Source organism: Lonchura striata, chromosome 10 (assembly GCF_050655825.1).
Source record: "Lonchura striata isolate lonStrDom1 chromosome 10, ASM5065582v1, whole genome shotgun sequence".
Classification (NCBI taxonomy): Eukaryota; Metazoa; Chordata; class Aves; order Passeriformes; family Estrildidae; genus Lonchura; species Lonchura striata.
In genome coordinates, this window is record NC_140712.1 from 9,680,729 (window position 1) to 9,698,848 (window position 18,120).

The 18,120-nt window shown below is 42.1% G+C and overlaps 1 protein-coding gene across 10 annotated transcripts in view; it reads left to right on the forward strand.

Annotated features, from left to right (window-relative positions):
* TRPM1 (transient receptor potential cation channel subfamily M member 1) overlaps positions 1–18,120 on the forward strand; it is a 118,523-nt gene that overhangs the window by 18,022 nt on the left and 82,381 nt on the right. For 3 of the 10 annotated variants that reach the window (XM_085588642.1, XM_085588643.1, XM_085588644.1), the window contains exons 2-3: positions 9,859–10,000; positions 11,549–11,668. The gene's annotated coding sequence lies outside the window, so the exon portion shown is untranslated. Of the gene's footprint in view, positions 1–5,997; positions 10,001–11,548; positions 11,669–11,689; positions 14,384–18,120 lie in introns of those variants that run through there. The other 7 variants (XM_085588649.1, XM_085588650.1, XM_085588645.1 and 4 more) reach the window with 6 other exon arrangements.

Here is an 18,120-nt window from a genome sequence, read left to right on the forward strand (position 1 = left end):
CTGCAGAACAAAAGCATATCTTGTTCTAATACTTTCATGTAAAAGCTATCAGACTTGCTTGCATAAAGGCAGACTTGAAGCCAATCTCTGTCTTTCAAGGGCCACCAGACTCTGCACTCTACATAAACAGTGAAATGTTTGTGTCTGTCACTGTAGCCTACTACACTAGTGGTTCTTCATTCACTTTATGATCAAATCCAAGTTTTCTCTCTGTATGCAGTGCTGCCTCAGTAAACAGCACTGGCAAACCCACATTGACTTAAATGAGGCAAACAATTTCAAGTTTTGTGGTTTTCTTCAAAGCCCCTTATATGCTTGTTACAGCTTGTATCAAAGACCTCTTCCTGTATCTTTGCCTCCTGGACTCCTCATCTATTTTTAAGTCTTATGTTCTTTCCTGCATCTATTTTAACTCTGTTACTGTACCATTTAACCCCTGTGGGATGTGGAGCTTGTGGGAAAGAAATGGTGTACTACAAAAAAATTACATTGGTTAATCTTTATACTCCTCCAAAGATTTCATGGCACAGAACATGCAGAAACCCTGATTAGGGATTATGCATTTATTTGTCAGCAGCTGTAATATGAACCGATGAAGAAATACTTAGTAAGGTGTCATACTGTGTCTGTCTGAGCTCTCTGCCTGGACTAATGCCTATGCAAAATATGTAGTTTAATGCCTATGATTCAGGGTTTACCCACAGCTTTGAAATGTTTTCCTAATAGGACGTGTACTGGTTTAGACTTGTTATGGAAATTCTTTTCCCTCAGGAGTATCAGTGTCCCTGTGCTGTGAAAAAGTAAATAATATTCAAGCCTTGAGTCTCTTATATGTATTTTGTACAACAATTCCCCCAGGGATTCCTATGAACTTGTTACCTTCTGCTTGTATTACCTAAAATGCTTGAACTTGTGTTACCTTCTATTTCTCTTTGATTCACTTTGTCCCAGGTTTCAAACAAGACTGGAGAAGTATTTAATAATACTTAATTCAGACTTTGGAGGAGCAAGACTGGAAACAAAAAGTTTCAATTCTACTGTAAATTTAACAACTAGATGGCTCTCTAGTGGCTTAACCTCTGTTATGCATAATCATAATGCCATTTCTCATATTTGGGAGCTGGAAATTACCATTCATGGCAAAAATGTCTTCCAAGTGTTTACAGTAATTCCAAGTGACATTTGCTTTTCTTTAGGATTAAGTTTTGGGGCACAAGTATGAATTATGTTGATGTGGGGTTTCCTGTATTGCAAACAGCCCATGCCTATTTAGCCAGGCAGTGTGTTAATGCAGCCAGAGGTTTCTTTATCAGTTGCTCTGCCCAGCTGCTTCCATGGGGGTGTGTTCCAGTGCCAGGTGGTAGCTGCTGGAGGTTATTGTGCCCATCCTGACTGCAGGCTCTATCACTGTCACTTGTTGCTTTGGTGTAGTTCAGGAAAGAGCAGCCAACTCTCCTGCACTGGGTGAAAGCCATTGCAATTCTAGTTTTAGATATTCCATTTCCATTATAAATTACCTTAACATTGGAAGACTAACAGGCTGCTTTGGTCCAAACCTTCAGAAGTTAAATTTTCAAAAACTCTTGCATTCAGCAACACCTTAGAGTGTCTCAGGGGTTGTTTCCAGAGCAGTCAAAATTATTTCCTTCATAAGGAACATTTTCAAATCATATAAGTTTGCTCATAGACATATCTTGTCTGTTATGTTACTTGAATCTAGGAAATATGCTACTGAAATAATAAAGTCCCACTGAAGTTCATACATGCCATGTTTGCTTTTCTGAGTAAAGCCAGTAAGATGCCAGAACTCCCGTGTGGCCTTTGGCAAGCCATTAATCTCAACTATTTCAAAACTCTCCAGTCCTTTTGGACTTTTTATTTTGGATGCCTAGTTGGAGGCTGCTAAATCAAGTGCAAAACTTTCATGGCTTCCAGCTGGATCTGAGGTGGTTTGCAGAGCCAGTGCTTAACTTATCCAAAACTGCACAATCTAAAACTAAAGAACATTCTGGCAAATGTTGGGTTTTTCAGCCCGACCTCCACAGCCTCACCCACAACAGCAGAGTGACACCACCACCTCTAATGCTGCTGCCACATGGTCCCAGACCATTGTAAGAACTGAGCTCTGTTAGGCAGAGAGACTTCTGAGATTGGTATTACTGCAGTACAAGCTGCTGCTTATAGATACCAAAAAGCTGAGGAACAAACAGTATTGTGCACATTCCTTGATACTATAAGGAATTAAATTCTCTGCTATATTTTAGTTCAATGACAGCCATTCCCTATCAGTTTAACAGACTTCAAATAGCTCATGCAGCTCATTTATTTAAATATATGATATACATCTTTTATTTATCACTAAATTGCCTCAGCTTTTTCAGTTCTTCTTTCTTGTTGATCTCCCAGTCAAAGTTTTCTTCCATGGTTCCTATTAACTTTGTTATTGTCTGTTTGTTGAAAAATATTCTTATTCTTCTAGAAATGCTGAATGCTTTTTGCCAGTCAAAACACCTCCTCTGTATCCTGTTTTTTTATCTTTTGTTTTCCTTCTCTTTTAAAGATTTTCCCCCTCTTTTTCTGTTACCATTGCATGTTCATACACATGTGACTAAAGTTTAGTAATCAAAATACCATGTTATCCCCAAGTAGGAAGGTTAGTTTATATCTGAATTTGTTTGGGCTAAGTAGATTGTTTTGGTTTTTGACTTGATTGAGGCTTCCTTTCTCAGCAGTATGTCTGCTGTTGTGTTCACCAAGAATATGTAATTTAACTGCATATAAATTTCCACTCTGGGAGCTGTGGTGCATTATTTTCAGCATGCTGGAGATTGAACTTTGGTGATGCCTCTGAAAAGTATGCATGTAATTTCAAAACCAAAAGAATCATATTAGTTGAATTAGATGTTCCTTGTCAAACATCTTTATGAAAACAAGAGTAATCTGTGGCTGGAAAGAATAACAGCATAACCTTTATGGCATATGTTTACATGCTTTGCACAATACTATGTGTTGATGAAGCATTGTTCATAACTTGGCAAAGGCCTCTTAAAGATTGTTGGCCAGAACAAGCTGTTTTTTACAAGAAAAACAATAGTTTTGAAAACTTTGAAATTAAATGTGTATTAATCCAGACAGACTCTACTATAATTCTCTTCTTGTTTGTAGAGGCTTAAATAAATTAGCTGCTATACTTCCACAATCCCAGCCCTGTGGGGTTTCACTTCAAATTGGTGCAAAGGTGCGGGTTCATTCAAAAATTGGAAACAGAGCATTCCAGCTCATGTGTATATAATTGTATATAGTTGTATGGCATAGAAAACTGGGAAATTAAAGGTCTTAGTTCCAGTCTGGTTGACTAAATATACCATAACTTGCCAGAAAATCACATGCAGTAAATAAACTTACCAAAATATATTGTCTGCCATAAGGGTATTCTGGCAAGCAGGAGTAGGGGGTGGAACATCACATTTGCGTCTAATGCTGAAGTGTGCTTTAACAATTGGTAGGTGAAGAGTTTGGTTTGTAGAAAAAAACAAGTGGTATTGGTAAATCCCATGTGATTTTTCCACCATACAGTGTAGCTGGTCAGCTAAACACTTAAAAGGCTGTGAGATGGCAATAATTACAGTAGCAGTTGTAAACTCTATCTGTGTGCATCCTTATTGTAACTGCATGATGTAAAACACAAAGGGCAGCATGATTTAACTGTAATATATTACTTCTTTTCTTCCTGCATACAAATTTCAATGTGAGAAATAATCCCAAACCCATAAAAAGTGAGAGTATGTATGTATCTCTGTATGGCCAAGGAGGTGGAGATTCAGAAAAAGAGCTGTTGGTATAGAATTCGGTCTGTTCCCTTCAGATAGATCAAAACAGCCAAGTTCAGATTTCTGTCTGTGACAAGCATGGTCACATGGACAAGCAGCAAGAAAATGGAGTAAAAGGTAGCAAAGGTAGCATAATTATTACAGAAAGATTAGGATGAGAGTTTTATTGCTGTTGTGATTGAGTTAATTTCTCAGAATGTTAGCAACAATCCTGCTAGGAGTAAAATAGCCAAGCAATCCTGATGCAAGAGACAGATTTTCGGCTGGTTGGCACATGGAGTTCATTCTGTTCTTATTTTGGCTTCTACACATGATTGGGCTTGAGTGAGTAGAAAGAAGAAGAGTCGTCAGCAGCTTATGTCAAAGTGTGCAGGCCACAAAGTGAGGACTTAGGGAAGCACAAATGTTGCTGACTACATTATAAATTTGATCATCTTGCAAAGTTCAAGGTTGGCTTAATTCAGCCAGGCAGAGGGCCAAGCCAGTAATTTCTGTTTAAGACCTAAAGATTGGATGTAGTGTACCAAGTTTTGTGGCTTGTGGAGAGTGAGGGAGAGGTGGAAATCAGCAATTAATGTAGTTTCCTAGTAAGTGAGTTGCACAGCCAAGTATAACTCTATAGTCCCTTTCATGGAATATGGATTCCAGCTCTCAGTGACCTTCTGGTGAAATTATTGCTGAGCTGCACATTCAGACATAGGAGTGTGCTGGATGCTTGCTGTTTTGCAGGTAGGGCTTGATAAGATCAAAGTCCTGCCTGGTAAGGTTTTTACCTTGGTTAGAGCACGTGTTTTGCGTTCAGAAGATACAGGGTAATGTCTTTCTGTTCTTAGCAGAAGTTGAGAAGCTTTGAAGGTATCCCAACCTTTTAAATTACAGTGCAGATGAAATCAGAGGGGCAGGCTCTCTCTTCAGCAACTTTCTGACAAAACCGTCACCCTGTGAAACGGAAATTTCCATTCCTGATGTACGTACCTAACTGCAAGTGGTATTTTGTCAGTCATGACCAACTCTAGGCAACTTTAGGCAGAAGTACTGGTATAGGAAAGGTTAAACCTCAGAAACTTTTGCTTCTTGATCTTCAGATACGTTCTCTTTTACATTTCCTGCTGCTAAAAATGAGAGAGTATGCAAAATGTGGGTGATTTTGATATCCGGCATATCCTTGTTTACTAGGCTCCATCTCGAGGATTGCGTGGAATGTGACGCTAAAGCCACAGAGCGGGAGGAGCCAGAGCAGGAGCAGTCAGGGGCGGTGGACACGCAGGGCAGGGGGAGGCGGGGCCGGGCTGGCACGGCGCGGCCGGGCCCGGCCGGCGTTGCCCGTTTAAGCGGCGGCCGCCGCTGTCCTCGCGTGCCCCGGCGGGCCCCGCCCGCGCCGCGCTATTTATAGAGAGCGGCGGGGCCGCCCCGGCGCGCGAGCGCCCGCCCGGGCCCCGCGACCGCGTGGGTGCCGCGTCTCCCTGCGGGGGACAGCGTGGGTGCCCCTTCTCCCTGCGGGGGGACAGCGTGGGTGCCCCTTCTCCCTGCGGGGGACAGCGTGGGTGCCCCTTCTCCCTGCGGGGGGACAGCGTGGGTGCCGCGTCTCCCTGCGGGGGACAGCGTGGGTGCCCCTTCTCCCTGCGGGGGGAAAGCGTGGGTGCCCCTTCTCCCTGCGGGGGACAGCGTGGGTGCCCCTTCTCCCTGCGGGGGGACAGCGTGGGTGCCCCTTCTCCCTGCGGGGGGACAGCGTGGGTGCCCCTTCTCCCTGCGGGGGGACAGCGTGGGTGCCGCGTCTCCCTGCGGGGGGACAGCGTGGGTGCCGCGTCTCCCTGCGGGGGGACAGCGTGGGTGCCGCGTCTCCCTGCGGGGGACAGCGTGGGTGCCCCTTCTCCCTGCGGGGGGACAGCGTGGGTGCCCCTTCTCCCTGCGGGGGGACAGCGTGGGTGCCGCGTCTCCCTGCGGGGGACAGCGTGGGTGCCCCTTCTCCCTGCGGGGGGACAGCGTGGGTGCCCCTTCTCCCTGCGGGGGGACAGCGTGGGTGCCCCTTCTCCCTGCGGGGGGACAGCGTGGGTGCCCCTTCTCCCTGCGGGGGGGGCAGCGTGGGTGCCCCTTCTCCCTGCGGGGGGACAGCGTGGGTGCCGCGTCTCCCTGCGGGGGGACAGCGTGGGTGCCGCGTCTCCCTGCGGGGGACAGCGTGGGTGCCCCTTCTCCCTGCGGGGCGACAGCGTGGGTGCCCCTTCTCCCTGCGGAGCGACAGCGTGGGTGCCCCTTCTCCCTGCGGAGCGACAGCGTGGGTGCCCCTTCTCCCTGCGGGGCAGCGCTGTGTGTGCCCCTTCGCGCAGGGAACGGGCGGCGCCTCCCCCCGAGGCTTGTGCAGCTCCCGCTGAGCAGGGGAAGGAGAGCGAACAGCGCTGCTCTGCAGGTCAGGCAGCCAAGGTTTCTGACCTGTCCCCTGAGGAGAGAACACTGTCTTCTTCCCTTCTCCCCGTGTTTCTTTCTCTCGGGGGTCTGGCACATGAATCTCCACCTGTTTTAACTGCAAATGCTGGATTTTCCCCTTCTTTCTGGTCAGTGGGAAACGTAAGAAAAAGGCCGACATGTGCTCGCTGAGCAGTCCACCCACGCTCTGAGCTGTGGAGAAAGGAATGGAACGCTTTTCTTTTGCAGAGGGATATCATTTACTACACACAAACCGTACTTTGTAAAACCAGTGAGGAGCCTTTGTCTCACTGTAGAGGCTGTGTAACTGTGTAATGTATTTGTATATCCCCCATAATCAAAGAGAAAAAGAGGCTGTGCTGAATAAGACATAGGAATTGCCATACTGGATTAGAGCCATCTGCTTCAGTATCCTGTGTGAACCCAGCCAGAAGAAAAGCACTGTTGAGGAAGGGAATGTGCATATCTTTTTTTTTTTTTTTTAACTTCAAAAATACTGCAGTATATTGCTGCATATTACAAAAATTATTTCAACAGTTAGCATGCACATTGGAACCTTAATTTCAGTTTGCTTATTATTTCTATACAATGATAAAGACTCCCGTTAGTAATTTTAAAATGGCATTATTTCACTCCAAGTCCGTGGGAGTATGGGAACAGTTTCCCTTCTCTCATGGCACTTTTGTATTACCACTGTTTTTAACAAAGGATAAATCTAGTCAGAAACTCCATCTCTGTCAATAATAGAGATGGGGGAGCAGGCGTCCACATCTGCTGCTTTCAATTTTGCACCTTTTCTACAAATCTTAATCTGAAAAGCAGCAGGTTGTTACCACTTTATGGAACAGCTTCCCTCCTCCTTTCCCCTGGAGCACAACTGGAGGCACTCAGCCACCCAGCCCTTTGGCAGGAGTGGTATCTCTCTGATCAGCAACTGCCCGAGTGTGACAGGCATTGAAAATAAGGCCAATTGCTTTAATGCCTCTGCCAGCAAAGCCGTGTGAGAGCAAATGAGCATGAGTCACTGAGTTGGAGTGGGTTAGGAGAATCTGAGACACTCGTTTTACAGCTTTCCCTGGGTATTAGGGGGTGTAGTCAATTTTCAGGACAAATGTTGTATTCCTTCCCATACCCTTTGCTATCAACTCTAATATAAAACAAATCAACCAGGGGCAGAGAGAGAGTTTACCTTGGAGGTATCTAGGGTGAAGAGAGCAAAAGTAATCTCTTAAGTGCAGGAACGCCCTCAGCACTTTAAACCACAGCATTAGAACAGGAGTCTCAAGTGTGCATTTGTAATGCTTTTGCCCTTTGCTCTTCAGAGAATTGATTTGTTCCACAAATACTTTATGAACCTCTTGAGACTGTGGCACCATGTTATTCTTCAAAAGTGTTCACTAGTAAATTCCCACTGGATTAGAGCATGGGCTTCTGTCACAACATGTTAAATAACCATAGGCAAATGCTGTCTCCATAAAAACAGGTCTGTGTGCATCATAGAACCACACACAAAACCAGCTGAGACATGATAGAAAGATCAATCTTGTATGAAAATAGTGAGAGGGTTGAGTGCCCTGTGTGTTCTGAAATGGACAAACAAAATTTGTAAGTCATTCAAGGGTAGCCTTGTTTGTACCCTGTGTGCTGGGGTGTCATCTTTTGTTTGAGTATTTGCCAAATTGAGCACAGCTGAACCAAATAAACTGAGGGCTATGTATCCACAGACCTTTATTTTGCTGAGTAGTAGCAGTCACTGCACTGAGACTGGTCATCTCACTATGTTGCCAGAGGGGATTTTCCTGATAAACTTTGTAGCATGGGGAATTTTGGGCTGGAGTTTATAGTTGGTCTGTTGTAAAGCTGAAATACAAAATAGTATTTGTGAATGTAAAAAGAACTTAACTGCTTACTGCAATTTCATGTATCAATAAGAATACCTGTGCAGCAAGGCAGATTGATCTGCTGGATACTGGTTCTGCCTTTGGCTTCAGCAGAGTAACAGTAACTTTCTTTCATGTAGCCTTGCTGAAATTCATTCTCCTGGGGGCTTCAAAACATGAGGAATCTTCTCTTATTCCCCTGGCTTTTGCTTACTGTTTTCAGCATGCTCCTCTTTTGGGCTTCTCCCAGGTGCCAGTTGGTAGCACATGGCAGGGGAGATGGGCAGTGCTTTTTGCTCAGTGGTAACATTTTGGCAGGTAGACAGGAGGTTTGGCCTTTGGTAGACTTGGGCTGCTGAGGCTTTATGGTGCAGCTCCTCTTCTCACAGAGACTGGTTGGGTACAGGCTTGATGTCATCCTGCCATCACACCAAAACACCAAAGAGAATTATCAGTGAACTAATAGGAAACACAGTAAACCAAATCCTAATTCTTCAAAGGACAGCAATCTTCTGGTGCTTTCAGAACTCACTTTCAGCAGCTTACACTCTCACTTTTTGCTCTTGAACTAATTTTTTAATCTTTGCTTTTGACTGTTTGGCTGATTATTTTTTTGTGTACTATGAAAAATACTTTAGATATCGCTTAGTTCTGCTCCTTGTATAACAGATGATCTAGAGACATCATTGCTCAAATGTTTTTGTGTCATGATGGTACGTCCTTAGTCAAGCAGTTCCACCAAATGTGATGGGAGTCATTCGGTAAGTTCATTTGTGTTGCTCACACTTTGATGCATATTTCACTGCAAATAATTGCCCTTGATGATGTCTTGCATTTTTAATTTACAATCTGAATCTTTAGGGACTGAAGAAGTTTTTCAGAGTCATAGCTGAAAATATCTATGGGAAAAAACAAAAGGAAGAGAAGATTATAGTTAGGAAAAAGGAGTAAGAGGTCAGAAGTTCACAGTTAATGGTGAAATGGGCCATATGTCCTTTTAATCCCCATTCAGGAGATAAGTAAAGATCTGTGTCAGACTTCTTTTCAGACATATTTAGAAGCACAGAAGTAAGGGATACATTTAGCAGTGTCTCTCAGTATTTAATCTTTTTATATAGGCAAGAGAGAAATGAGAAAGAATTTTTTTTTAAGCTGGTTATACCAGTTAGGAAAGGTTGACTTAATACTGTAAAATTGTTTTTTAGTATATCTGAGACTGCAATAAGATTTAGACAGTTTTGTGAACAAAGAGCTCTTAAAATATCATATTTGTTCAAGAAAAATGTAAGTCATTTTTTGACACCCTTAGAAAAAAAAATAACAAAATAAGACATCTGATGGAAGTATGTCAACTAGAAAATACCTGCCCACATGCACTCAAATTATCTGTCAAATATGCTCATTTTCCTTCTCTTGAAGATACAGTAATGTTTATTTCACTGTGGCCAGTTGCATGTTCAAAATTCTATAGATAACACACAATCTTAAAAAAAATATATTGCAATAAAGAATGGTATATACCATTGCCTCATTTAACAATCAAAAGATGATAGAAACATAATATGAATTTACTCAGTTCTAAAGTGACTTAGTAGTGGCACTGCTTTGTTAGTGGGCATGTCTTGGACAACTGACTCTTTTTAACATTTAAAGTTTATCCTCTTCCTGTTTTTGTTGTTGGTTTTTTTTGTTTGGTTGGTTTTTTTTGGTTTTTTTTTTTTTTTAAGGTCTGGATGGAAACACAGCCAAAGGGAACCTGGGAGAATTCTGTGAAGAGAGCGAGCTCATCATTTCACTGTGTCTTCCAATGAAGCAAGTTGATTTTGTCCCTGATGGGTTGAAGAAACACGGGCTGTCCCAGTAAATGAGGTCAGAACTGTTAAATATTTAACTTTCCAAATACACAGGTAGGCCTGTGACTCAGGCACTGTTCTGCTAACTAAGGCAGTATTAGGTCTGAGGAATCCTATATTTTCCTAGGCTGACTGGAGTTTGGCCTCCAGAAAAGAATGCACTCTGATTTCTATATTCAGAAAGTAAGAGTAAACATACTCAGAATGGTATTTTCTCTTCCTGATCTTTCCTAACAGTAATTTAACCATAGTTGTGCAGAGGATAGATTATTTTTAGCCTAGATTCCTAAACCCAGGAGAGACCTTATGCTGCCTTGCTGTTTGTCTGAGTAATGTGGATTTCCCTGGCTAACTTTGTCTGCCTTTAGCAGCAAAACAGTGTGAAACTAGGCTGAATAGCATCATAGGCTGGAAGAGACCAAATAACTTTGTGTCAGGGAGACTGCATCATGAGCTATGCAGCAGAGATATCCACAGAAAACTGACTTTGTCAGTGTCTATGCTCATGGAGTTTCTTGATTGATGTTATTTTTTGGGAGTCATGTGGAGCACAGTGCTGTCTTGAATGTGCTCAGTGCTGTCCAACCCAAGAAGCTCTTCTGCCATTGGAAAATAGAGATTTTTCTGTGGAATTTGGACTGTACTTGAACTACTCCTAGAAAAGTAGTGTTTATTGCTTACGAGTTAAAATTTAAACTCAACTATTGGCCTAATTGCCATCAGTGAGTCCAACAGAAACTGCAGGTAGTGACTAAACCCATTCCAACCAGTGATAAGGTACATGGGCAGGACTCTGTGTCACCAGCCTTTGCTAACTGGACCTTGCTTGAGGTTTCTGAAAACTTCCCATGCAAAGGAATCTCTTCTGGCACTGTGGGACTTCCTGGAACATAATATTTGACAGTGTCATGAGAAGGAGTTGCTGTTTGTTACGTACAGCCTGTACTGTGAACTATTCTTTACCTCTCACATACAGAAGTTATACTCTGTGATCTGAGTTTTAGCTCTAATTGAGAACATGGCACATGCAACTTGAAAGAGAGTAATCAGGATGAGATTCATTGCTCAGTACATCACAAGGCCTCATGTATACCTTAGCTCTCCAGAAAGATGGCAAAATCCTCTTCTGGCCCCAGCACAGGGTGAATTTCATGCAGGAATGCATTTCTTCAAAGCTATTTAAGCTCCTAGAAGTTCAGAAAATATTTAGTGGGATTTCTGAGTTGCACATCTCAAACATCTACATAAAAGCAAATGGTATTAAGGTATTCAGTGATTTTTTTTTAAAGTATTGTCTGCATCATGAGGCATCTATTGAGAAAAATCTGACTCCAAGTGTACATTTATAATTGTCTTAGAAATTTGCCTCTGACTTGACTGGGCAAGGATTGTAAAAAGATTTAAGTATTTTGCATCTGACTTCATTATTACAGTGTGGTTTTATGATATACTGAATAGTTGCCTACTGGCCTGTATAATTGTTTATTTGGTATTAGGAAAAGCATTTATATAATTCTGTTATGAACTCTCCTCTGCTGAAGGGATGTGTTTGTCCCCTCTACAGGCCTGCCTTCTCTGTGATGTTCAGTCATTTTTTGTGAAATTGCCATGGCACAAAAAATTGCATCTCTCCTCTCCTCCTCCTTTTCTCTCCCTGCAAAGAGTATCCCGTTGTTTGTGAAAGGTAAGTGCTTTGGGTAGCAGCTGAAATCAACAGTGTGATGGTTAGAATTAGCAGTGGTGGTTTAGTGCATAAGCCAAGTTCTAACTATCTGAAAGTGAAATTACAACTGTCAGGCCTCACTGCTGACCACTGAAGGTTTGCTAAGCCATTGCTAGTAGTGTGTGTGAGAAGCTTTTGGTGGAAGCAGCAGACTTAAAGCTCAAGATGACTCTATACATCAACTTCCTATGGTCCCAGTGTGGTCTTCAGATGCATCTCACTGCTGGGTGAAACAGCTGCTATTTTGTCCAAGGTACCAGGGTGAGGAGGGCAGCTTTGGGTGTCACTGTGTTTATGTACACAGATTACTGAGAAATCAAGTAAGAATGCAGCTGTGAGCCTTTAAAGCAGCATGCCATAGAAAAATAAAACACAAAGTGTGTATGTGCATGGAGGAATGTACCCAGTGTTATGCACATTCCAGCAGAGGCCTCAGTAAAGACTGGAATTTTAATTCTCATCTGACAACATTCCACGAAGACAACTTACATTCCCTTCCTTTTTCCCCTTCTCAGGAGATTAATGTAAAAAAAATGGCTGATTATTTATTCTGCCTTGGCTATCAAATAACTGTGGGAGTGCCAGCACTCAGAGTAGCTAGAGTACTTTTGGTTAGTTCCTCATTTGTCTTTTCTGTGTTTCGTGAGTGTTAGCTGTTTTTCTCCCTTTATATTGCCATTCAAAAATCAAGATTAGCAATGTGTCCAGCTACACTTGAATCTCTGCAGGGACTCTTCAAGTTTCTTCTAACTACACACATGGTCCAACCCCCATATGCCTGTTGGTGTAGTATAAGGCAGGAAGGAGGTGAGGCAATGACTCATGTAAACTTCTTAACAGCACAATTAAAGTACAAAACCCCACCTATCCCAATAGGAACAAAGATCTTGAGTTGCACAACACCTGCTTTCAGTATTCTTATATTAGTTCCAATTTTTTTGGTTCCGAATACAAATATGGAAAGTAGGCCCGTGTTCAAGGAATTTGAATGAAGGAAATGTTGGTTTTGGAATGGACATCAGTGTGAGATCAGGAGAACCAGACTTTGCACACAGTCGTCTGTTCATTTCTGGATTACAAACTATATACAAAAAGATGCAGAAGTCTGTTTCCTCTATATAAGTGGGCCTGCCAGCATTCATAATTATCCCATTTCAGCCACAGATTATGACTAAAATAGTCAGTCAGTTAGTTGTCTAGTTGAATTCATAAAACAATGAGTCTAACCACTTAAAATGAGGATGCTTTTCTTCCTCTTCTAATTCTAGTACTAATCACAATACAACAACTTTATTGCAGAAACTTCTGTTTAGCACTGTTAAAAAAATGTGTCATGTTAGGAAAAAAAAAAAAACAAACAAAACACTGTCAGTGGGATTCCCTTCTCTCTTCTCTTTGCCTTTTAATTGATAGTCATGGTTTTTAAGAGTGTCAGTTTTGGCCCATAGTGTGACATAGCTGTAAGAAGCAGAGCACAAGACCCACAATCCAGCAAAGGGGGAGATGACTTGTTATCCCTTTCTGCTTCTATACTTCCAGACAGCTTCAGGAGCTAGAGAGATTTACAGTACATAGAAAATACCTCATGTGTGACATAGATAACAACATTGTGTCCCTGGCAGACCTCTGGCACCTGAACTGTCGCTGGAATGCTCAGAAGCCACCATTGTATTGCACATTACTTGACTTCATTCTTCTCATGTGCCTTTCCTTGGGTAAATGGGTGAGACTCTTTGCTCATGACTTCACTTAGCTCCTAACATAGATTGAGACCTCTGGAGTTGTTCAAAGAGAGACACTGCAGAGATTTGAAAGCTAATTAAAGTATTTTTTCCTCTTTAGTTTGCACTACTACATTTGAGCTCAATCATGAGCTACTAGAGGAGATGAGGACAAGTATACATCCTATACATGGCTCCTGCAGCAGTGCTACACGTGGAGGCTATAGGGAAGAAAAGGGGCAAACAATCCATTGCCTGTGTCCCTGTTTCCTGTGTCAGCCATTTGAAATGGCCAAGCTGCCTCGCCACAGAAGAGGCCCACCTTATTCAAGTTCAATGTTAAGAAATTGACTCAGTGCTTATGAAAAAGGCATCAATTATTGCCTAAGCCCCCTCTCCCCCCTGCAACCCTCTCAGGATAACTCAAAATCCTTGCCCCACCCCATTTCCAGCAAAGGCATTGCAGAAAGTGACTGTGAGATCAACTTCCCTTTTATACATTCTCCCTCTGTACCATGTTGGCAGCATAAAAGGATAGGCAGTTTCCACTGTCCCTTAGGAAGACCCTTTACAGGAGAAAAGCATTTATTTGCCTTTGTCTGATTGTTCCTTGGACCCTTTTAGAGAAGATGGTGGCTCTGTGCCAGTGTATCTGCCAGACACTGCTGTGACATGAGCCCCACTGGAGGTGTTATGAACACAGTGTGCTCTGGCTCCCTTCTGCTTGGAACACCCTGAGCCTTTGCAGCAGATAAGGAAGACAAGAGACCAAAAATTCTTCTTCCGTAATGAAGCTTAAGAACAAAAGCACAGAGCTGGTATGTGGGCTGGCTGCCTAGAAGGTAGCCCTGAGTCTGGGAAGTAAGATCATGTGGTTTTGTCAGTAGGGTTTGCTCACAGAGATGGCCCTGGCTTAGGAATTGCCTGATGCAGTGAAGCACTTGCTTCCCGTCTGGTAAGGAGGAAGAATAGCTGGGGGGAGGTTGATGGGCCAGAGTGGGAGCTAGACTCTTCTGAAAGCTTTGCTGGGCATTGGCAAATGCTCTAGCAGTTTGAGGGCCTAAGTATATTAATCTATTATTACTTAATTAATTAATCTATCTTTTGCCCAGCATCCTAAGAAGTGGTTGGGCATTCTCTTGAGTCTGTGAACACTCACCAAACCCAAAAATTAATGTTCATCTCCTTATATTTTGGCTTTTTTTGTGCTTTTTGTTTGTTCGTTTGTTTGTTTTAGTTGAACTAATTAAATGCAAAGCCTCAGTTAAAATCTTGTATTTTTCAGGTTAGTTGTAGTTTAACATTAATGCCTGGGTTTAATAGCAGTGAAGCAATTGTCTTTTATGGTAGCTATAAATCTCCTTATTTTCCAGAAGTTAATGTAATAATAATCGTTTTAAGGCTCTCTTATTACCAGCTGTAAGTCTGATTTTCTAACAAGATGCTGCTAATTGCATTACTCTGGGTTCAGCAGAGTCCCTTGTCAGAGCCCCTTAGAGGGGCAGTAGATTCTTAGCCAGAGCTTTTGTTTTGGTCCTGTAAAATGTAGTTTTGTTGTAATAGTAGCTTCTTTTTAATAATTTTTATCTGCTTTATTAGTTTATTATTGTCTAGGTTTTGCTACATCAATTGCTTTTGCACTGCTGACAGCTTAACTGCATGTAGTTCAGATAGATCAGTATCCACAAACTGTCTCAACTGATCATAATTACATTACTCTCGTTTCAGTGAGTACAGCATTTACCACCCCACCAGCTGGTAGAATTTTGATTGTATTAAAATTATCAAAACATTACATTACTTGAAAATTAATTTGGAAAACTATTCCCAAGAGTCTCTTTCATAGTCTGCGTCTGTGAAAAATAAAATGGACATCTTAGATTGTGCCTTCAGCCATAAGAGTTTTTGAGGCAAGTAATGTAATGGTCTGTTGGCCACATCTTGCTTGTGACCTTCCAGCCTTGACAATTGCTCTTGGGCAGTCACTGGATGCATGGCCCAACAAGTCTAAAGGGAAAGTAAAATTAAGCAGTATGAAGAGCAGGGCTATAGTGAGTTCTGTATAGGGAGATGAAAATACACCTTTTGGGGTCATACTATCTGGCTGAACCTGTTACACAGTCTCAACTTCAGCTAGGTAGAAGGACACACTATGTTAGCTGCCATTTTCAGACTCACTTTAAAAGTCAGTGTTCAAGCAAGAATTTTTTTCAGTTTGTGATCTTTATTAAAGACTCTGAGGAAAAGCAGATTAGAAATTACAATTGCATTAGGCACATACTGCACTGTTAATCCAGCATCCTAAGAAAAGGATCACTGTACCTGAGGATGCAGCCAAGGAACTGAAAATTTCAGAGAACGTGCTACTTCTTTGCTGTTGAAAGCTTTGTTTCATTCTGCAGTAAAAGTTTCAGGATCCTTTGGAAATTCGGGTTATTGATCCTCTTCTCTCTTCTGTAATCCTTGTGTCCTTGAGTCTTGTTCTGAGGTGCAAACGAGATGTATTCTGACCTGTTTGTCTTTGGGAGTTGCTGCCAGACTAGCTTCAATGAAATGCATCACTTCACCTTCCTTTGGGATGAAGATAGATCCATGTTTTTGCAGTTTAGTAACATCTGGTACTGGTAAATAGTTAAGTAGGGAATTCATACCACTGGCAAGCTGTGACGGTGAGAAGAAAACCTGAAAACCTGACGAGTGTGCAGAGCCAGCTCGCCGGCGCTTGGCCGTGCTGCCTTTCCCTGCTCGCAGGCGGTTTGCTCGCGCCATCTGCCGGAGCCTCCTGCTGGGAATGCTGCGGGAAGCTTGGCCGCGCACATGGCAGAGTGCGGGAAAAACAGGAAACTGCCTCCACCAGAAGGACTCGGTGTGTGTCATCAGACTGTGAGAAACCAGGTGGGAACCATCCAGGGTGCATAAAGTGTAAAGAATAATTAGAGGTTTGGTTTTGGTTGCGTTCATTATGACCTTTCTGGTTGTTTTTAGGACACACAAAACTACTGAAGTCAGTTATATTTAGAACAGTGTACAAATCTGTATAATGCTGACTTTTATGGCATGTGCTGCTGTGCAGAAAATAGGACTCTGAAGGTAGTTTAGTGAAAGCTAAATAAGATAATTACTAAGTGGATTAATTTCAGATGGTTTGCTAGTTATGGGAGCTAAAGCATTGTTTCAGAAGTAGCAGGCAATGGAGTAATTCCAGTCATACAAGGGTATTATTCTGTGCAGTTTAGATAAGAGCTCAGTGGCTACTGATAGACTTTGAGAACTTCTACAGCTCTCTCATCACCTGTTTGGAAACTCACCTGCCCATTAATTAATATTTTCTCTTACAAATAAAAACAAAGTGGAAAGTTTATTTGCAAGACAGCTTCTTATCTGGTACTCTGTCCTGCAAAGATTGCTTTGTGTTACCTAAGCTGTCACAAAATATTTTATGTACTCCACCTTGGGAGAAGTCAGCCTCAGTCAGAAGGCAACCAAACACGCCTCATTTAGGTTTTTGTCCAAATTTACATAAAGTACAGAATTTCCCTTATAGAAACACAAGTTATGGTGCAGTTCCCACGTTTGGTAACCAGCCTTGGCTCTTAAGTTATGCGGTTAGAAAAGATTAGATGGCCTAGACCCAAAACTGAACACTGAATACAAGCGCTACTTTTTCTGACATGGCTTGACCTTCTCCTAATTGCTGCCATCTGGGGAATGGTATCAGCCTGCTCCCATCTGCTGTCATTGATTCTTTGAGTGGTAGTTTGGCTTGTGAGTGGAAGGGGTACATCACCTTACTGCCTATCAGCTAATACTGGAAATGTGAAACATAAATACCTGCTTGGTTCTCAGGCTTAAACAGCTACAGACTTAAAATTTGGATCTTTTTACTCAAAGCTAAACTTTCAGAAACCCTTTACCATATCACTTTCATGATTATCTGTGACACAGCACTGTCACCTTTGGCAACCGGTAAGTCTCTAATAGGAATAAAGCCTGTAGTAGTCCATAGCAGCAAGCAGGCTTACTCAAGAGAATTAGGAATTAGCCTTTTGTAATACCCTGAGTGGACGTTTGCACATCCTCTGCCAGAGCTAAAAGAACCTCTACATGCTAAAGGCTATGGGGAATACTTTGACTTTAGGGGGAACATTACCTTGCTGTGTGTAACTAACACACACACCGAAGATGTGGTGCTTTCTTCAAGTCTGACAAGGTAGGTGTTTCTCATTTTTCTGTGTTAAGGAAATAAGTGAGATATAAATGAGTGCAGATTTGGTACAGGTGAGAAAATAAATGTGGTTGTCTTTTCTACCACTGTTCTAATGGCCGTTTGCTTGGGTCAAAAATCTTTTGCAAAGCAGAAAGCTAAATAAGACTCATTCTGCCTTCAGGGAGATGAGAGCTGCCTTTGTTTTTCTCCCAAGAGGTAGTTATCTCTTCTGGTGTGTCTTCCAATACTCCTTCATGCTAAGGAGTTTAAATCTGAATGCTTTTTTTAATACAGTAATATTTTTATATATCAATTTATTGTCTTTAATAGAAGAGAGGAATTATTTTTTTTCAAAATGAATAATGAAAGTAAGTTTTTAGCTGTCTGATGGATGATTCAGGAGAAAGTACAGAGGTACATATATGTTTTGTTATGTACTTGTTAAATGCTTTATTGAAGTTCAAGGGTTTTAGTACTCATACTCG